Raw genomic sequence first — 9,059 nt, 5'->3', positions numbered from 1 at the left:
GCCTGGAGTGCAACTTCTCCTAGGCAACGACTTGGCAGAAGACCTGCAACCGACCAACTTGATCGTCATGGACAAACCCCAGGTGTGTAACTCTGTGCCAATTAACCCTATTCTAGCGTATGTTCCAGCAGAGGTTCAAGAGAGTGATGAAGTTTCTCCTCCGGTTCTCGTGACCACCCGTGCACAAGCCGCACGTCCATAGCCAGCTGACTCTACTGCTACCGCTGTCCCTCAAGACCCTCAGAAACTACCCCCGAATCTGACCAATTTGGAGTTCCGTAAGTTGCAGAGGGAAGATCTTACTTTAACACCATTGTTTTTCCAGGCTGAGACTCAACCCGACAGTATTCCTGGGTTCTTCCTAGAGAACGACTTGCTCTACCGCAGATATAGACCCAGTAAACTGAAGGAGGAGGACGATTGGGCCAACATCGAACAACTTGTGATTCCTACCAGCCTGCGGCCCACTATTCTACACCTGGCCCACGGAGCACTCTCCCACTACGGCTTCAACAAGACTTACCATGGAATTCGTCAAGACTACTACTGGCCAGGTATGGTAAATAGCGTCAAACAGTACGTAAAACAGTGTCATACATGTCAGATGGCAGGCAAACCGAACATCTCCATTCCCAGAGCACCACTGATTCCCATACAGGTGCCTGCGGAACCTTTCCACAGACTCATAATAGACTGTGTTGGTCCTTTACCTCGGACCAGTTCAGGTAACGCCTATATCTTAACCATCCTGTGTCCTACCACCAGATTTCCCATAGCAGTTCCAGTGAAGAACATCACGGCTGCTACGGTTGTAAAACATCTATTGAAGATCTTCACTCAATACGGATTTCCCAGGGAGATTCAGAGCGACTGTGGTACCAACTTCACCAGTGATCTCTTCAAAAGGACACTGGAGGAGTTCAACATCAAACAGGTATTGTCAAGCCCCTATCATCCTGCTTCACAGGGTTCTCTTGAACGTAGTCATCAGACTATCAAAGCACTCTTGAAAAAGTTTTGTAGTGAAACCTCTAAGGATTGGGATAAGCAAATCGACCTTATAATGTGTATTTACAGAAGTCTTCCCAATGAGTCCCTAGGAGTATCTCCTTATGAGATGCTCTACGGCCGTAAGTGCCGTACTCCCCTTAAGGCTTTCAAAGACTCTCTCCGAGATGCCACCTTCAGTGAGCATCAGAATGTGCCCCAGTTTCTTCAAAACCTTCAACACATTCTAGAGAGAGTCCACCGTTTTGCCCATGATAATCTATTGAAAGCCCAGGAGAGGATGAAGACTCATTACGACCAGACCAGCAAAGTAAGAAAATTTAAGCCGGGAGACTTCGTCCTAGCATACTTCCCTATCCCAGGTTCACCTTTACAAAACAGGTTTTCAGGACCCTACCGCGTCAAAGAGTGCAGAAATAACAACAACTACGTTATAGAGACTCAAGATAGGCGGCGGAAGACCCAGCTGTGCCACGTCAACCTCCTGAAGCAGTATAATGGTACTCCTCCCACTGTCCTGATTAACTGTTCTACCTTCACAGAACCCTACATCCACAGTGAGACCTTCCCAGCTTCTCCTCCCAAAAGCACTGACAAGGAGTCGGCGCTTTCTAATTCCGAAATCCTTAATGATCTTCCCAAATACTTTCAGGATAATAATAGTGCTCCTTTGCCATATTCTAATTCCACTCTCACCTCGTCAGATAAGCCCTTCATCCTCCATGTCGACGCCAGTGGTACCGACGTTGGTGGTGTCGTGATGCAGCAGCGAGGCGAGGAGAATACACCTGTCGGCGACTACTGCTACAAGGAACTACGGAACAATTGGCAAGGAACTACTCTTCATCATCCTGAAGCTCCAGCACTTCACTCCACACCTGAAAAGTGCTCGGTCCACCATCAACACGGACCACACCACCCTACACCTCCTGCAGCACGCCCACTTCTCATCTCAACGTCTTCTACTATGGGCTTGCTAACTGCAGAAATTAAACCTGGAGACACGCTATACCAAGATTCCGACAACATCTTAGCCCATGATCTCTCCAGAGTTTATGAAGTAGAAGCGACTCCATCTATTACTCCACCACATAACGACGTACTTCATCCAGAACCGCAGGCTTCGGGGGAGAGTTGTGACGATAATCTCCTTCAAGAGATTGAGCCTGCTCTTCCCTCCAAAAGACGTCGATATAAACATCTATATAAAACAAGTATGGAAGAAAAATCCAACAACGACAACACCAGCAAGGTTTGCCAGAGCGCAAAACGTATGCAGCCAGGAACACCTGCTCCACCTCAAACCGCCAAACTACCTGTCTTGTCGCCGGCTCCTCGCTGATTGGCTGCAGGTCCAGCTGCAACTGCACTCTACCCACTATACTACTTGATGTCTGGGGCCGCCACGACCTCAGTCTTCAGAATATCCCGTGCTTTCGACAAGTTAACACGTCTCGTTGGTAGACTAAGCCCCAGGCTTACGTGTACTAAGAGAAGTGATAGCTTGAAGCCAATATTCCGGCACCTATTTACTTTGTTTGCCATATACTTGTTATTTGTTCACTTGTCTTAACGTAACTTTTCATTTTGCCATTTGATTATTCTTATTACTTTGATTGATTTTATTATACGAATTTGTATGTCCATTTTATTCATGTTTTGCTTTCTTTAACGTAATTAAAATTTCATTGTTAAAATTTACTTGTGTTTTGTGTGTCTTCTCCTTACCTTACCACAGACGAAGTTCCAGATTTTCTATTTTTTTTTCTATATGTGACGAGGCCATACCCCTAGCTTTTGAACAGCCGAACACCAACGCATTACCGTCACAATATATATATATATATTTATATATATATATATTTTTTTTTTCATGAATTACTGTTTTTTCGACTACCTAACCTACCTAACCTAACTTAACCTAACTTTTTCGGCTACCTAGCCTAACCTAACCTATAGAGATAGGTTAGGTTAGGTTAGGTAGGGTTGGTTAGGTTCGGTCATATATCTACATTAATTTTAACTCCAATAAAAAAAATTGACCTCATACATAATGAAATGTGTAGCTTTATCATTTCATAAGAAAAAAATTAGAGAAAATATATTAATTCAAGAAATCTTGGCTTATTAGGCAAATCGGGCCTTGCATAGTAGGCTAAGAAGTGCGTTCTGGCTACTAGGTACGACATATATATATATATATATATATATATATATATATATATATATATATATATATATATATATATATATATATATATATATATATATATATATATATATATATATGTCGTACCTAGTAGCCAGAATGCACTTCTCAGCCTACTATGCAAGGCCCGATTTGCCAAATAAGCAAAGTTTTCATGAATTAATGTTTTTTCGTCTACCTAACCTACCTAACCTAACCTAACCTAGCTTTTTTTGGCTACCTAACCTAACCTTACCTATAAATATAGGTTAGGTTAGGTTAGGTAGGGTTGGTTAGGTTCGGTCATATATCTACGTTAATTTTAACTCCAATAAAAAAAATTGACCTCATACATAGTGAAAAGGGTAGCTTTATCATTTCATAAGAAAACAATTATAGTAAATATATTAATTCAGGAAAACTTGGCTTATTAGGCAAATCGGGCCTTGAATAGTAGGCTGAGAAGTGAGTTCTGGCTACTAGTTACGACATATATATATATATATATATATATATATATATATATATATATATAATATATATGTCGTACCTAGTAGCCAGAACGCACTTCTCAGCGTACTATGCAAGGCCCGATTTGCCTAATAAGCCAAGTTTTCATGAATTAATTATTTTTCGACTACCTAACCTAACCTAACCTAACTTTTTCGGCTACCTAACCTAACCTAACCTATGAAGATAGGTTAGGTTAGGTTAGGTAGGGTTGGTTAGGTTCGGTCATATATCTACGTTAATTTTAACTCCAATAAAAAAAAATTGACCTCATACATAATGAAATGGGGAGCTTTATCATTTCATAAGAAAAAAATTAGAGAAAATATATTAATTGAGGAAAACTTGGCTTATTAGGCAAATCGGGCCTTGCATAGTAGGCCGAGAAGTGCGTTCTGGCTACTAGGTACGACATATATATATATATATATATATATATATATATATATATATATATATATATATATATATATATATATATATATATATATATATATTTATATATATATATATATATATATATATATATATATATATATATATATATATATATATATATATATATATATATGAATGAAAACTCACACCCCAGAAGTGACTCGAACCCATTCTCCCAGAAGCAACGCAACTGGTAACTACAGGGCAAGTATGGGTTCGAGTCACTTCTGGGGTGTGAGTTTTCATTCGCATATAGTCCTGGGGACCATTCAGGCTTGTTCGCATATATATATATATATATATATATATATATATATATATATATATATATATATATATATATATATATATATATATATATATATATATATATATATGCGAACAAGCCTGAATGGTCCCCAGGACAATATGCAACTGAAAACTCACACCCCAGAAGTGACTCGAACCCATACTCCCAGAAGCAACGCAACTGGTATGTACAAGACGCCTTAATCCACTTGACCATCACGACCGGACAAAATGAGGTGATAGCCGAGGCTATTTGAACCACCCCACCGCCGGCACTCGGATAGTAATCTTGGGCATAGCATTTTACCAAATCACCTCATTCTTTGGGGCACACGTGAGGAACACAAATGCGAACAAGCCTGAATGGTCCCCAGGACAATATGCAACTGAAAACTCACACCCCAGAAGTGACTCGAACCCATACTCCCAGAAGCAACGCAACTGGTATGTACAAGACGCCTTAATCCACTTGACCATCACGACCGGACAAAATGAGGTGATAGCCGAGGCTATTTGAACCACCCCACCGCCGGCACTCGGATAGTAATCTTGGGCATAGCATTTTACCAAATCACCTCATTCTTTGGGGCACACGTGAGGAACACAAATGCGAACAAGCCTGAATGGTCCCCAGGACAATATGCAACTGAAAACTCACACCCCAGAAGTGACTCGAACCCATACTCCCAGAAGCAACGCAACTGGTATGTACAAGACGCCTTAATCCACTTGACCATCACGACCGGACAAAATGAGGTGATAGCCGAGGCTATTTGAACCACCCCACCGCCGGCACTCGGATAGTAATCTTGGGCATAGCATTTTACCAAATCACCTCATTCTTTGGGGCACACGTGAGGAACACAAATGCGAACAAGCCTGAATGGTCCCCAGGACAATATGCAACTGAAAACTCACACCCCAGAAGTGACTCGAACCCATACTCCCAGAAGCAACGCAACTGGTATGTACAAGACGCCTTAATCCACTTGACCATCACGACCGGACAAAATGAGGTGATAGCCGAGGCTATTTGAACCACCCCACCGCCGGCACTCGGATAGTAATCTTGGGCATAGCATTTTACCAAATCACCTCATTCTTTGGGGCACACGTGAGGAACACAAATGCGAACAAGCCTGAATGGTCCCCAGGACAATATGCAACTGAAAACTCACACCCCAGAAGTGACTCGAACCCATACTCCCAGAAGCAACGCAACTGGTATGTACAAGACGCCTTAATCCACTTGACCATCACGACCGGACAAAATGAGGTGATAGCCGAGGCTATTTGAACCACCCCACCGCCGGCACTCGGATAGTAATCTTGGGCATAGCATTTTACCAAATCACCTCATTCTTTGGGGCACACGTGAGGAACACAAATGCGAACAAGCCTGAATGGTCCCCAGGACAATATGCAACTGAAAACTCACACCCCCAGAAGTGACTCGAACCCATACTCCCAGAAGCAACGCAACTGGTATGTACAAGACGCCTTAATCCACTTGACCATCACGACCGGACAAAATGAGGTGATAGCCGAGGCTATTTGAACCACCCCACCGCCGGCACTCGGATAGTAATCCTGGGCATAGCATTTTACCAAATCACCTCATTCTTTGGGGCACACGTGAGGAACACAAATGCGAACAAGCCTGAATGGTCCCCAGGACAATATGCAACTGAAAACTCACACCCCAGAAGTGACTCGAACCCATACTCCCAGAAGCAACGCAACTGGTATGTACAAGACGCCTTAATCCACTTGACCATCACGACCGGACAAAATGAGGTGATAGCCGAGGCTATTTGAACCACCCCACCGCCGGCACTCGGATAGTAATCTTGGGCATAGCATTTTACCAAATCACCTCATTCTTTGGGGCACACGTGAGGAACACAAATGCGAACAAGCCTGAATGGTCCCCAGGACAATATGCAACTGAAAACTCACACCCCAGAAGTGACTCGAACCCATACTCCCAGAAGCAACGCAACTGGTATGTACAAGACGCCTTAATCCACTTGACCATCACGACCGGACAAAATGAGGTGATAGCCGAGGCTATTTGAACCACCCCACCGCCGGCACTCGGATAGTAATCTTGGGCATAGCATTTTACCAAATCACCTCATTCTTTGGGGCACACGTGAGGAACACAAATGCGAACAAGCCTGAATGGTCCCCAGGACAATATGCAACTGAAAACTCACACCCCAGAAGTGACTCGAACCCATACTCCCAGAAGCAACGCAACTGGTATGTACAAGACGCCTTAATCCACTTGACCATCACGACCGGACAAAATGAGGTGATAGCCGAGGCTATTTGAACCACCCCACCGCCGGCACTCGGATAGTAATCTTGGGCATAGCATTTTACCAAATCACCTCATTCTTTGGGGCACACGTGAGGAACACAAATGCGAACAAGCCTGAATGGTCCCCAGGACAATATGCAACTGAAAACTCACACCCCAGAAGTGACTCGAACCCATACTCCCAGAAGCAACGCAACTGGTATGTACAAGACGCCTTAATCCACTTGACCATCACGACCGGACAAAATAAGGTGATAGCCGAGGCTATTTGAACCACCCCACCGCCGGCACTCGGATAGAAATCTTGGGCATAGCATTTTACCAAATCACCTCATTCTTTGGGGCACACGTGAGGAACACAAATGCGAACAAGCCTGAATGGTCCCCAGGACAATATGCAACTGAAAACTCACACCCCAGAAGTGACTCGAACCCATACTCCCAGAAGCAACGCAACTGGTATGTACAAGACGCCTTAATCCACTTGACCATCACGACCGGACAAAATGAGGTGATAGCCGAGGCTATTTGAACCACCCCACCGCCGGCACTCGGATAGTAATCTTGGGCATAGCATTTTACCAAATCACCTCATTCTTTGGGGCACACGTGAGGAACACAAATGCGAACAAGCCTGAATGGTCCCCAGGACAATATGCAACTGAAAACTCACACCCCAGAAGTGACTCGAACCCATACTCCCAGAAGCAACGCAACTGGTATGTACAAGACGCCTTAATCCACTTGACCATCACGACCGGACAAAATGAGGTGATAGCCGAGGCTATTTGAACCACCCCACCGCCGGCACTCGGATAGTAATCTTGGGCATAGCATTTTACCAAATCACCTCATTCTTTGGGGCACACGTGAGGAACACAAATGCGAACAAGCCTGAATGGTCCCCAGGACAATATGCAACTGAAAACTCACACCCCAGAAGTGACTCGAACCCATACTCCCAGAAGCAACGCAACTGGTATGTACAAGACGCCTTAATCCACTTGACCATCACGACCGGACAAAATGAGGTGATAGCCGAGGCTATTTGAACCACCCCACCGCCGGCACTCGGATAGTAATCTTGGGCATAGCATTTTACCAAATCACCTCATTCTTTGGGGCACACGTGAGGAACACAAATGCGAACAAGCCTGAATGGTCCCCAGGACAATATGCAACTGAAAACTCACACCCCAGAAGTGACTCGAACCCATACTCCCAGAAGCAACGCAACTGGTATGTACAAGACGCCTTAATCCACTTGACCATCACGACCGGACAAAATGAGGTGATAGCCGAGGCTATTTGAACCACCCCACCGCCGGCACTCGGATAGTAATCTTGGGCATAGCATTTTACCAAATCACCTCATTCTTTGGGGCACACGTGAGGAACACAAATGCAAACAAGCCTGAATGGTCCCCAGGACAATATGCAACTGAAAACTCACACCCCAGAAGTGACTCGAACCCATACTCCCAGAAGCAACGCAACTGGTATGTACAAGACGCCTTAATCCACTTGACCATCACGACCGGACAAAATGAGGTGATAGCCGAGGCTATTTGAACCACCCCACCGCCGGCACTCGGATAGTAATCTTGGGCATAGCATTTTACCAAATCACCTCATTCTTTGGGGCACACGTGAGGAACACAAATGCGAACAAGCCTGAATGGTCCCCAGGACAATATGCAACTGAAAACTCACACCCCAGAAGTGACTCGAACCCATACTCCCAGAAGCAACGCAACTGGTATGTACAAGACGCCTTAATCCACTTGACCATCACGACCGGACAAAATGAGGTGATAGCCGAGGCTATTTGAACCACCCCACCGCCGGCACTCGGATAGTAATCCGAGTATGGGTTCGAGTCACTTCTGGGGTGTGAGTTTTCAGTTGCATACTGTTAGCTCTTGGACCCCGCCTTTCTAAGCGTCGGTTATCAAATGTACCGACTCTCGGCCTCTTTTCCTCCATCATATCTAAACAACATATATTTTTATTTAACACACACACACACACACATCCCCCGGATGCAGCCTGTAGCAGCTTTCTAACTTCCAGGTTCCTATTTACTGCAAGGTGAATAGAGGCATTAGTGTGTGTATGTTAGTGTGTGTGTGTGTGTGTGTGTGTGTGTGTGTGTGTGTACTCACCTAGTTGTACTCACCTAGCTGTGTTTGCAGGGGTTGAGCTCTGGCTCTTTGGTCCCGCCTCTCAACCGTCAATCAACAGGTGTACAGATTCCTGAGCCTATTGGGCTCTATCATATCTACACTTGAAACTGTGTAT

This window comes from Procambarus clarkii, unplaced genomic scaffold (genome assembly GCF_040958095.1).
Source record: "Procambarus clarkii isolate CNS0578487 unplaced genomic scaffold, FALCON_Pclarkii_2.0 HiC_scaffold_163, whole genome shotgun sequence".
NCBI classification, from domain to species: domain Eukaryota; kingdom Metazoa; phylum Arthropoda; class Malacostraca; order Decapoda; family Cambaridae; genus Procambarus; species Procambarus clarkii.
Note: the sequence above shows the minus strand (reverse complement) of the source record.